At 36.7% G+C, this 12,046-nt stretch overlaps 1 long non-coding RNA gene across 3 annotated transcripts; it reads right to left on the bottom strand.

The window, feature by feature from the left end:
* LOC110268965 lies at positions 5,714 to 12,046 on the bottom strand. Of its 3 annotated transcripts, none has more exons than XR_002357765.1 (3): positions 9,916 to 12,046; positions 8,477 to 8,742; positions 5,930 to 5,979 (listed from the first exon to the last, which is right to left on the bottom strand). It is a non-coding gene; the product is annotated as an uncharacterized LOC110268965 (long non-coding RNA). The 3 variants fall into 3 exon arrangements; XR_002357766.1 differs by lacking the exon at positions 5,930 to 5,979 and having other exon boundaries at positions 7,846 to 8,608; positions 8,688 to 8,742; XR_002357764.1 differs by lacking the exon at positions 8,477 to 8,742 and having other exon boundaries at positions 5,714 to 5,979; positions 9,916 to 12,045.

Here is a 12,046-nt window from a genome sequence, read left to right as displayed (position 1 = left end):
AATACACTAGACGAAGATAAGTTAATTTGAATTTATAAGATATCCTCTGACTGTTGTCATCTGTTTTTCCTAAATAAACTCTACCATACAACCATCATTGCATTTTTCTATCTCTAGAATACTTCTCATTTTTAATTTTATACCATTCAGATCAATGACCTAGAATTTCATGCGGAACCTCTTCTTTTTTGACTTTTTTATTCTCAAAAATTCTTTTATTTCTCACCTCTATATAGATCAAATAATTACAAATCACGTATTAATCTATTTCTTCTTTGAATATTTAATCATCTTTTGATTGTATCACACATCAAAAAGCGTTCAGGCTTTCTAGTCTAACCTAATTTATGTCATTTATTTATATTTTTTTACCACATTAAATCTATGTAATTGCAAAAAAAGACGATAATAATAAAAAAAATAAAAAAATAAAAATTTATTTTATTTAATATTATCTATTTTAATAATAATTAATAAATACTAAATAAAATAAATTTAGTATATTTTAACTGATTTTTTTAGTGTCTTCTAAACATTATGAGAAAGCAAGCATGGACTGATGTTAATTATGCGGATTGGCCGGAGACCCATGATCTTGGTCGTAGCATGAAATTAGATAAGTGTGGTCTGGAAGGTGTATAAAGTATAAACCTCTATTGTGTGTTACTCGTGTCTTTTGTTTTCTTCTTTTTGTTGTCTTCTTTTCTTTTCTTCTTTTTTTTTCTTTTTTTTTTTTATGTTTAGTACACGAGAAAAAAAAAGGCCTCTTAAATGCTGTTAAACGTACTTATTGAAAAATTAGATCTTTTAATTTTTTAAAAACACTCCAAAAATAATTTAAAAAGTTATATAGTTTATACTCAAATAAAAGAGAAAGTTAAACTTTTGATTGCTTTCAACATTTAAAAGACAAGAAAAAGTCGCGTAATAATTATGAATTTATCCAAATGAAGCCTTATTGTGCATCATTTTATATTTTAGCTGGCATAGGCATATTACAAGCTTTCTAATAGCAACTTATGATGGCAAGCAGTCCCATAGTTATTTTACGGTTTCGTCAACAAGAATTAATTAGGAGTTTTAAAATAAAAAAGTTATTGAAGAAATTAATAGTTTAAAAGTTTGTAATTTTAGAACCTTTATAAAAAAATTTAATTTTAATACATTGATAATGTAAAATATTTTATAAAATTGTGTAATTATATCTGTTTTTGTTAGATAATTATTTACACGATCAATAAAAATAAATTATTTTCAATATATATATAACTGTTTTATACAGTGTATTAAAATTAAATTTTTATAAAAATTCTTAATAAAACACTTATTTAAAAAACCTAATTATTTTTTCGTAATTGATAAAGAGAAAAGTTCATGCTCTAACACCCATATTCATGTTAATTTTGCAATTTTAGGATGTATGTTTGGATTACAGTTTGCAAACAAGAGTTTGCATAAAATTGATTTTGTAAAATTGATTTTAATGAAAAGTAGGTTTGGGTTAACATGATTTATATTCGGCAATCTTTATATCAAAATTGATTATAGTAAAATAAATGTTGTTTGGATTATACTACTCAAAATCATTTTTAGATAAAAAATTACTAAAAGAGACATTAATTTAAATAATTATTTTTATATACATGCAAAATCAGAATACTAACAAAAATAATATAAAAAATATTTATCATATAAATAAAATAAATACAATAAAAAATAAAAATATAAAAGAGAAAATAATATAAAAAATATTTATTATATAAATAAATAAATACAATAAAAAAATATAAAAGAGAGTACTATAAATTTTATAATGTTAAACAAAAAAAATATTCTATAATTTTTCTAATATTACCAGTGCTCTTTAATTTAGTATTATTTTGGACTATAAATTTTCATTATTTATGACTCTATTGTTATTTATAATAAATTTTTTATTTATTTTGTCCTTTTTTTATAAGATCATAATTTATATTATACAAAATTTTGATAATAAACGTAGTATATAATAATTACAATTACAAATTTTACAAATTCAGAATAAAAATAAAAAAAGCTAGTATGGAGATGGATGCAAAGAAAAAAAAGGCGTAAACTATCTTTTTCAAGCACAAGATTTTCTTTTTCAGACTACAAGGCAACTACCATCTGATGAGAGGAGGCTATGTGAGGGGGGGGAGCTTCCCGATCCTATGACCCTAGGGAGAAACCAAAAGGAGAAGAGGATTGTAGGTCCGAAAAGAAGGTCAAAAAAATTGGGGAAACAGGAGAGTTCTCAGGAGAAGTTGGTCTTCAACCAAGGCATGAAGACTAGATGGAGGAAAATGAAGCTGGTATGGAGATGGATGCTAATGAGGTGAGAGTGGAGGCAGTCAGGTCGAGATACTAAAGCAGGGTGGTACAGAAGGGGCAAAGAAGTCCTTTGCAAGTATAGTGAAGACTGGAAAGAATGACCAGGCAGCAATGAAAGTGCAGCAACCTAGAGAGGAAAATGCCTCTATTTCAATGGAGGAGGAAGAGGAAAGTGATGACGATGAGGAGATCATGATTGAGAAACTTCCAAATGGGCTCTACAATCTAGTCATAGGGGAGAGCATCAAATGTGAGATACGAAAAGAATGGTGGGAGTCCCTCATTGTGAAGCTTTTGGAAAGGAAAATTTCTCTAATAGCGATGAAGAGAAGATTAGAGATTTTATGGGGTAAAAGAGGTAGCATTGAGGTTATTGATCTAGGGTGTGAGTTCTTTCTTGTAAGATTTTTTAACTCAGAGGATTGGACTTTGCCTTTATGAAAGGTCCATGGAAAATTCTAGATCATTATCTCTCAATAAGACCATGAAAACCATACTTTGATCTAACCAAGGCAACTATTGATACTGTAGCAGCCTGGGTGAGGCTTCCAAGGCTTGCTATTGAGAACTATAATAGAACCATTCTAGAAAAGATTGGTAACATTATCGGACGAACCCTTAAGATAGATTCCAACACAGTAGTAGTTTCAAGAGAAAAATTGGCAAGACTCTATGTGGAGGTGGATTTGACTAAATCATTGGTGGCTCAATACCAGATTAATAGAGTGAACCATTCCATAGAGTATGAGGGATTGCATCAAGTATGTTTCTCATGTGGAAGAGTGGGAGATGAAAAAGAGAGTTGCCCTGTAAAGTGAGAGAAATCAGGTTCAGAGCTGGTCTGGTGCCCCTTCGGTACCACAGCAGGAGGAAGAAGGTAGGGATATTCTGGTCCACCAAAATTCAAACAAGGGTAAGGAGGTCATGAAGGAAAAAGGAGAGGAGTACGGTCCGTGGATGCTACTCCAACGACAGACACGTGGACGAAAAGGGATTAAAGTAGGCGAAGGTACAAGTAGTGGTGCAATTGGTGGAGGGAAAGCATAGGTGAGTGGGATGAATTCCAAATTTACTGTACTGCAGACAAAGGAATTGGAGAATGAGAATATTCCTCAAATGATGAATAAGAATCTTAATAGCGAGGAAGACCTAAGAAGAAAAGCGCTAAATGACAAAAAAGGAAAATCATTGCTGCAGCAGATCCACAAAGGTAAAGACTCTTGACCCAATCTTGGCCCAATATCTGCTACCCAACCCTCTAGATCTTTTTCTGCTCATAACAATGACCAAACCAGCAAACAGCCCAAAATCTTATCTAAAAGCCCAACTCATCCTACTCAGGTCCATAACCCATTAACCCCTGTTGAAACTACCCCTTCCCAACCCGTTCTAGCCTATTTTGATGAAAATTGGGCTAACAAAAACCCTGAAAGCCAATCCCTCTCTCATGGTATTCAGGAAACTCCTTTGGAATTCTATGGCCCTAATGAACCCCCTGACCCTGGTCAACCTTATTTTGAATCTCTGGACCCCGATTTAATATCTGAAGTGATGAAAAAAATTGAAGAGAAAGAAGAAGATGTCGTCGAAGTCCAAATGGAAGAACCTCCTATCATGGGAGAGGAGATGCAGTGTAACTAGCTAGGCGTTGCTAGGGTCTGGCTGTGTGTTTTCGGTTCACCTTTTTGTGGTTTTCCTAATAATAGTTCTAGCATAGAATGTACGAGGGATAGCGAACCAGGCGTCAATTCGTACCCTCAAGGAAATTTATAGACAGAAGAACCTAACGATCACTATGATTTTTGAACCTAGATGTAGTGGCGATAGGGCTACTCAAGTTGTTAAGTCGCTGGAATTTAGATATAGCTATAGAGAAGAAGCCTCTGGCTATAGCGGAGGGATCTGAATATTATGGAATAATGACTCTCTGAATATTAGAATCAAGGAATCTCGCTACCAATTTGTTCATATGGCAATCTCGATATGACGGCAGGATTTGGGATCTCTCTGCTATTTATGCCTGTCCCCAGGAGGCGCCGAGGAGAGAACTCTGGAAAAAACTTAAAATCATTTCTAGAAGTATAAATAACCCATGGTTGATTTATGGAGATTTCAACGAAATTGCACATGAGCAAGAAAAGAAAGGAGGGGCCTTATCAGACTCTCCTGCTTGCAGACGATTCCAAAATTGGATTAACGAGTGTAAGTTATTAGATCTGAGGTATGTTGGTACTTATTTTTCTTGGAAGGGAGGCCAAACGGATGGGATGGATAGAGTTTTCAAGAGGTTAGACCGAGCTTTGGCTAATGCGGAATGAAGAAGGGAGTTTGGAGACGCAAGGGTGGAGGTGTTGCCAAGAGTAAATTCTGATCACCATCCTCTTCTGATCATTCTTAATCCGGAGCGAATGGATATAGGGGATAAGCCTTTCAGGTATGAAATTATGTGGAAAACACAACCTGAGTTTAATACATTCCTTCTTTCATCTTGGAAAGGGAATCAAACCCTCCCGATGGCCTTATACCCGCTGACGACAAGTTTAAAAGAGTGGAATAAGCAAGTGTTCGGGAATTTGTTTAAAAAGAAGAGGAGAATTCTAAATAGAATCGCTGGTATCTAAAAGGCCCCATCCTACGGTCGAAATCCTTTTTTAGAGGAGCTGGAAGAAAATCTGGCTAAGGAACTGGAAAGTATTCTGGATCAAAAAGAGTTGATGTAGTTGCAAAAATCCAGACAATAGTGGATAGTAGATGGAGACAGAAATACGCGTTACTACCATACCAAGACAGCAACTCGGAGAAGGAAGAATCGTATAGTGAAACTGAGAAAGGATAATGGAGTTTGGTGTGAGGACCCGGAGGAAATAAAAATGTTAGCTATGGAGTTCTATAGGAACCTTTACATAGAAGAGAACAATGAGAACCCCCTTCTGAAGACGTCTCTTACCTACCCTCAGATGGAGGAACAACATAGGTTAGCTTTTCTTGTCACTCCCTCCTATTTGGACATCTATAAAGCAGTAACTAGCATATGATCCCTGAAGGCTCCTAGAGAAGATGGATTCCTAGCCATCTTTTTTAAGGAAAATTGACAACTGGTGAAAGACTCCTTTAATAGGTTTGTTATAAGCCTGTGGAATCAACCTAGTGAAATCAAAGGGATAAATTGTAAGCTTTACCTCGCGTTGTAAAGTAAAGGTTAATTAGAGATTACGACAGTTCTAAGCTCATACGTATAATATATAGAAAGAATTATTATAATCTAGAAGCCTGATGAAGGATATAGCTTGAAAACAGGATTTAAAAAGCACAAACGTACTAGCGAAGCTACTAACTTAAAGCACAAGGTATGGACAAGATATAGCAAAGATAATAGTAGTATATCATAAGAATCTAGTCACAGCTCGCAGAGTTTAAGCCGGCTAGTCATATACAGACCATACATGAAGCCATATAGTAAAAATAGCTTATACAAGTTTTGTTCTCTCCATACATGCCTCTAGGCTAAAACAAAATACAAAAGTGAGAGATGTATAGCAAAATAAATAAAAAAGACTCCAAAAGAATCTAAGATCCTCCGCTTCTGTCACCATCCAAACAACTCACAGAGGTGGTTGCGACCTGCATCTGAAAAATACAACAGAAATATGGTATGAGAACCAGAGGTTCTCAGTATGGTAACAGTACCCAGTGATGTAAGATATAAGACCTCGGGACATCAAAGGCAATCCTAGACTTCATATCCATCACAAGAATTCAATCTTAAGGCATACTAAAACAAATAAGCATAATTATATAAATCTTAGCATAAGCAAACTGGGTAATCTATCTTAGGAGATTTCTATTCTAACCAAACACCGCTGTCCCACAGCCTTCACCAACCTATCCTCCATGCGATCCCATCGTCACCACCTTCCGAACCTCCTTAATCCCAGTAGAAATCACAATTAATTACAATGCAAGTAAAACACAATTATTGGCATGTAAGGCAGATAATTCAAATAGCAAATAGGCATGTTATACAAAAAGGCAAACCATTACAAGTAGTCAAAGCATACAAATAGATAGAAAATGCATATGATGAATGCCTATTCTATTGGCTGTGATATCACATTGTCGGTTCAACTGCCAACCTGACACATCTCCATGGAGATGTCGCCCTTCGGAATCATCAATGGAAACCCCCGAGATATAGTGCTCGGATCACTGTTCAGGATTTTGCACCTGCTCGTTCTATTGATCCGAAGGGATGCAAGCGGGATACTCTTGCCTCAGACCTCACATCTCAACGTAAGCGGAATTAACCACCGTCCTTACGCCGCCGCCGCTACCTCGACAGGCGGGATTAACCACCGTCCCTGTCGGGCGCATAGCATCTCATAATCTCAGTACAAATTAGTACTTCAGTGGTTTTTCAGAAAACATTTTCATTATACATGGATCCATCATCTCATTCAGTGTCCTCGACTCATCTCAACCACTGTAAATTCACACTTAAGTTCCGAACTCAATAGTCCCTCATTTCTCATCTCATATATCAATCATCCTTCACATGCCATCAAACCATCCTCAGTACACCCGAGACCTAATCCTCCGTTTTCTAATTTTTCACAAAAATCATCAACTAAAACCCTTAGATCATTTCCCATGTTCTCATACCCAAAATTAAACCCAAAATTCTTAAAATGGTGGGATACTCTTGCCTCAGACCTCACATCTCAACGTAAGCGGGATTAACCACTGTCCCTGCCGGGCGCATAGCGTCTCATAATCTCAGTACAAATCAGTACTTCAGTGGTTTTTCAGAAAACATTTTCAGTGTACATGGATCCATCATCTCATTCAGTGTCCTCGACTCATCTCAATCACTGTAAATTCACACTTAAGTTCTGAACTCAATAGTCCCTCATTTCTCATCTCATATATCAATCATCCTTCACATACCATCAAACCATCCTCAGTACACCCGAGACCTAATCCTTTGTTTTCTAATTTTTCACAAAAATCATCAACTAAAACCCTTAGATCATTTCCCATGTTCTCATACCCAAAATTAAACCCAAAATTCTTAAAATGGTGTTATAGAAGCTTACAATCTTGTTAGGAAGGTGAAATAGTTGAAAACAAAGTTAAATTTGAGAAACAGGGCGTGTGCATCTGCACAGGGATGTGCGTGCGCACGCCCAGGAAGATTTTTAAAAGTGTGCGTACGGACAAGGGTGTGCGTACGCATAGGTACCAAAATTCACAAGTCAGTTTACTCGCACAAGCTGTGCTAGCGCCCCTAACAGACAGGCCTTCCCAACGTGTGCATGCACACAGGGCTGTGCGTACGCACAGGTTGCAATTTCTCATTGGTGTGTGCGTGCACAAGCTGTGCTAGCGCTGCAAACAGCACGCCCTTCCCTGCCTGTGCGTATGCACAGGTCTGTGTGTGCGCACAGGTTTAAAATTTTTCTGGGTTGTGCGTACGCACATACCAGAAATCATCAACTTCTGTAACTTTGCAAAATTTCAGATTTTTACACCAATCTTTGAATGATCATAACTCCCTCTACAAAAACTCAAATTTTACAAACTTTATATCGATTTGAAGGGTTTTTAATAAGCTTTAATCTCCAACAAATTTCAACTAATTTTAAAAATTGAGACAAAAGTTATTATCAGACAAAGTTCACCAAAAAACTAACTTTTACCAAAAATCACACTTTACCAAATTTTCCAAAATCCTCAAACCACATCCAACCAAAACAATACCAAACTCCCATTTTTCATCAAAATCAACCCTTTGTGTCATATTACACCAATCTTATCACATTTTCCTCCACATATTATTCTCAACCTCAATATCACATCTATCACATATCTACCAATCATCATTACATCACTATCAATTCTCATCATCAACACAACCATGATTCATATTAATAATCAACAATGTTCATTCATCCAATTCCATCATATCTCAACTTCATCATTTAACCACAACAACAACATCAATTCATTATACATCATCAACCCAAACAATCATCAACAACATATAAATTTCCAAACCTATCCTATAGGTCACTAGCCTAAGTGTCCATAAATATTATATACTACATAGAGAAAACCGAAATCATACCTTGGCCAATTCCCAATATGCCAAAACTCAAAATTGAGCCCACAATAATCACCAACAAGCTTTCCAACATAATCCAAGCTTCCAATGTAACTCCAACAAGCACCAATAAGCTCCAAACTCACAATAATCAAGCTATATATACACAAGGCATCACTAATCAACCTAGGGCTCATAAAAACTAAAATTTCACAAGGGTTCCAAGAGACCTTACCTTACCCAACAGTTTTGGATGCCAAAACCACAAGAAATCAAGTGTTAGAGGGTACCTAAACACCCAAAACACAAGATTTCACTCAAAATCAAAATTCAAAAATTCGAATTTCTCAAAGGCACAAAAACTGGGCAGAGAAACTTGAGGAACTTATCACAATGCTTAGGTAGAAAGAACGGGCTCATCAAGAGCTTCGCGTAGCCGCTGACGGCACGCGAATTGGAGCTCCGTAGCTCAAGATATCGCGGATTGAAGTGATGGGTGAATAGTGTTTTCTCTTCTCCTCTCCCTGTTTTCCTTTTCAGCTGAGTGTGTTGTGTTATGTGTGTATTATTGCTGAAAGGGGTTCATTAAATGAACTTTTTATATGTTGGGCTTGGGCCCAGTCCAATCCGTTAGCGTTTTTAGCCCATTTGGCCCAACTTCGGGTCAAACCTTTAAAATTAATGCTCGGTTTTCCATTTCTAACATTTTTCCAAGGTTTTTGACTGTTTTCACTTTTTCTCGCGCAGCACCGGGCAACTTGAACCGGTTCAACTGGTTTGACTGTCGGTTTGTGATTTTTCACGGTTTTTTGTAAAAAATATATTTTTTGACTCAGAAAGACCTACTGAGTCCAAAAATCATATTTAAATCCTCAAATTCTCACTCTAACTTTTTGGAACCTAATTTGGGCAATATTAATTACTTAATTAACCGGTTGATTAGTTGTGGTTCTTACATAAATCAAACGCTACTCTCCCTTATCCCTAAAAATGACTATCCTGAGTTTATTTCACAGTTTCGACCCATTGTTCTTTGTAATGTGGTCTACAAAACAATCACAAAAATTGTAGTGTCTAAACTTAAGCCTATGCTAGCTAACCGAATTTCACCAAACCAATCAAGTTTTGTGTCTGGCAGAATTATTCATGATAATGTCATTATAGCTAAAGAGCTCAGTCACAACATGAGGAGAATGAGAGGAAAAAGAAAATTCATGGCAATAAAAATTGATTTCGAAAAAGCGTACGATAAACTATGATGGAGCTTCATTGAAAAATGCCTTGAAGAATTTAGGTTAAGTGAGCATTTCAAGAATTTAATTATGGCATGCATTACGACTGTCACCTACAAACTCTTATGGAATGGCTGCAAAATAGATCAGTTCACACCTACCAGGGGGATCAGACAGGAGGACCCAATGTTCCCTTATCTTTTTGTCATTGCAATGGAGAAATTTTCTCACCTTATTGAAGGAGAAGTTATTGCTTGGAATTAGATACCCTTAAGGGCAGGAAAGGATGGGCCCTCTATCTCCCATCTGCTCTTTGCAGATGATGTGCTTCTATTTGCTGAGGCATCCAAGAATCAATTGAACAAACTCCTTTACACCTAAGAGTAATTCTGCCAGGCCTCAGGGTTAAAGGTTAATGCAGCGAAGACCTCAGTGATTTTTTCAAAGAATGTTGAGCAAAGCCTGAGGGAAGACATTACAAGAACAAGTGATTTTAAAGACATGCCCAGCCTCAAAAAATACTTAGGGGCAATGATAACCAATGGGAAGATAATGAAAGAGAACTTCAAGGGAGCTATAGACAGATTGAAAAATAAATTTAGTGGTTGGAAGGCAAATTGCCTTATCTTTGCAGGAAGAGTAACTTTGGCTCAATCCGTTATCTCACCCTCCTTAAATTATTGCATGATGCACTGCCAGCTCCCCAAAGGTGTGTGTCATGAGGTGGAAAAGATGCAGAGGCAGTTCATCTAGGGAGAAAAACAGGGAGAACGTAAATACCACAATGTAGGGTAGAGCACTTTATGCAAACCAAAAAGGTTAGAAGGATTGGGGTTTCATAACTTGATTTTGATAAACGAAGTCTTCATGGGCAAGATTTGGTAGAGACTAATCACAGAGAAAGAAACATTACGGGCAAAAGTTCTCTATGGAAAATATGGTAGGGGACACAATCTCATCCATTCAGTTGAATGCAAATCGATGGACTCAGGGTTCTGGAAAAACCTCTCAAAATGCTGGAGTTCTTTTACCTAAAATATTTTCTTTTCGATTGGGGATGGAGTAAAAATCAAATTGTGGAAAGATGAGTGGGTGGAAGGAGAGAGGGAATTGGAACAGAAAGCCTTGATCGCAATCCCTTCGCACATGAGAAATCTCATAATAGCAGAAGCTACCACGCAAGACCAGGATTGGGACTGGGTTCTTCTTCAAAAATTCCTTCTAGAGGATATTGTCAGAAAAATTGGAACAGTACATCCCTCTATGCATGAATTAGGAGAGGATAAAATCATATGGAAACTAACCAATTGTGGAGAGTATTTAGTGGCAAGTGCTTACTATAAGCTAGCCAACATCAATGAACCCCAGAATGCGGTGTGGGCCATTATATGGGGATGGAAGGGTCCTCAGAAAATCAAGTACTTCATGTGGATGGTAGTGCACAAGAAGTTAATGACAGCGCAAAGAAAGGCTAGAATTTTTGGGGCATCTCCTTACTGCCATAAATGCTACAGGACTGAGGAAACTCAAATTCACATTTTAAGAGATTTTCCCTCAGCTTCCAGAGTATGATCTTCAATCATCCACCCTTCCTATCTCCAGGAATTCTTTAGAGCTCCTTTCGAGGTCTGGATCAGATGGAACCTAACCTTTGAAATCGGCCACACGCAATAACCAAACTTCTTGGATAATCAAGTTCATAGTCACTTGCTGGTGGTTATGGAGATGGAGAAATCAGAAAATTTTTAATAGTCGTCCAACACACCCAATTCACCTTGGCCGGTTATTGAATCCCAGATCAAGTTGATTGAAGAATCCTTTGAAAGAAGGAATTTGATGAGACTGGTCCCTAAGGTGATGAATGTGAACATAGGATGGGAACCTCCTGATGCTGGTTGGCTTAAGATTAATACAGACAGGTCTTCTGCCGGAAACCTGGGTCTAGCAGCTTGTGGTGGGGTAATTAGAAATGAATTAGGTCGTTGGGTGGCTGGTTTTTGTGCAAATTTGGAAAATTGTACAACTTTTCAGGCGGAATTATGGGGAGTGCTCCACGGTCTTCAAACTATTTGGAAATTAGGTTGCAGGCGAGTTATATTGGAGTCTGATTCAAAGGGAGTAATTGATAGTATTGGAAGGAGAAATGGAAAGCCTTCTCATTTCAACAATCTCATAAGGAATATTAAGTTTTGGCTAAGCAAAGATTGGCAAGTAAGAATCCAACACGTTGCAGCAGATTGGTTAGCCAGAAAAAGTCTGGAGTAGGAGATGGGATATTACTTTTTAGATTTGCCCCAAACTAGTTTAAGAATTATTTTGGATGATAATTGTAGAGGGGTTAACCAAAAAAAAAAGAAGAAAA

The sequence above is a fragment of the Arachis ipaensis genome, chromosome B02, assembly GCF_000816755.2.
Source record: "Arachis ipaensis cultivar K30076 chromosome B02, Araip1.1, whole genome shotgun sequence".
In the NCBI taxonomy this organism is placed as follows: Eukaryota; Viridiplantae; Streptophyta; class Magnoliopsida; order Fabales; family Fabaceae; genus Arachis; species Arachis ipaensis.
This window is presented reverse-complemented; position numbering and strand designations above follow the sequence as displayed.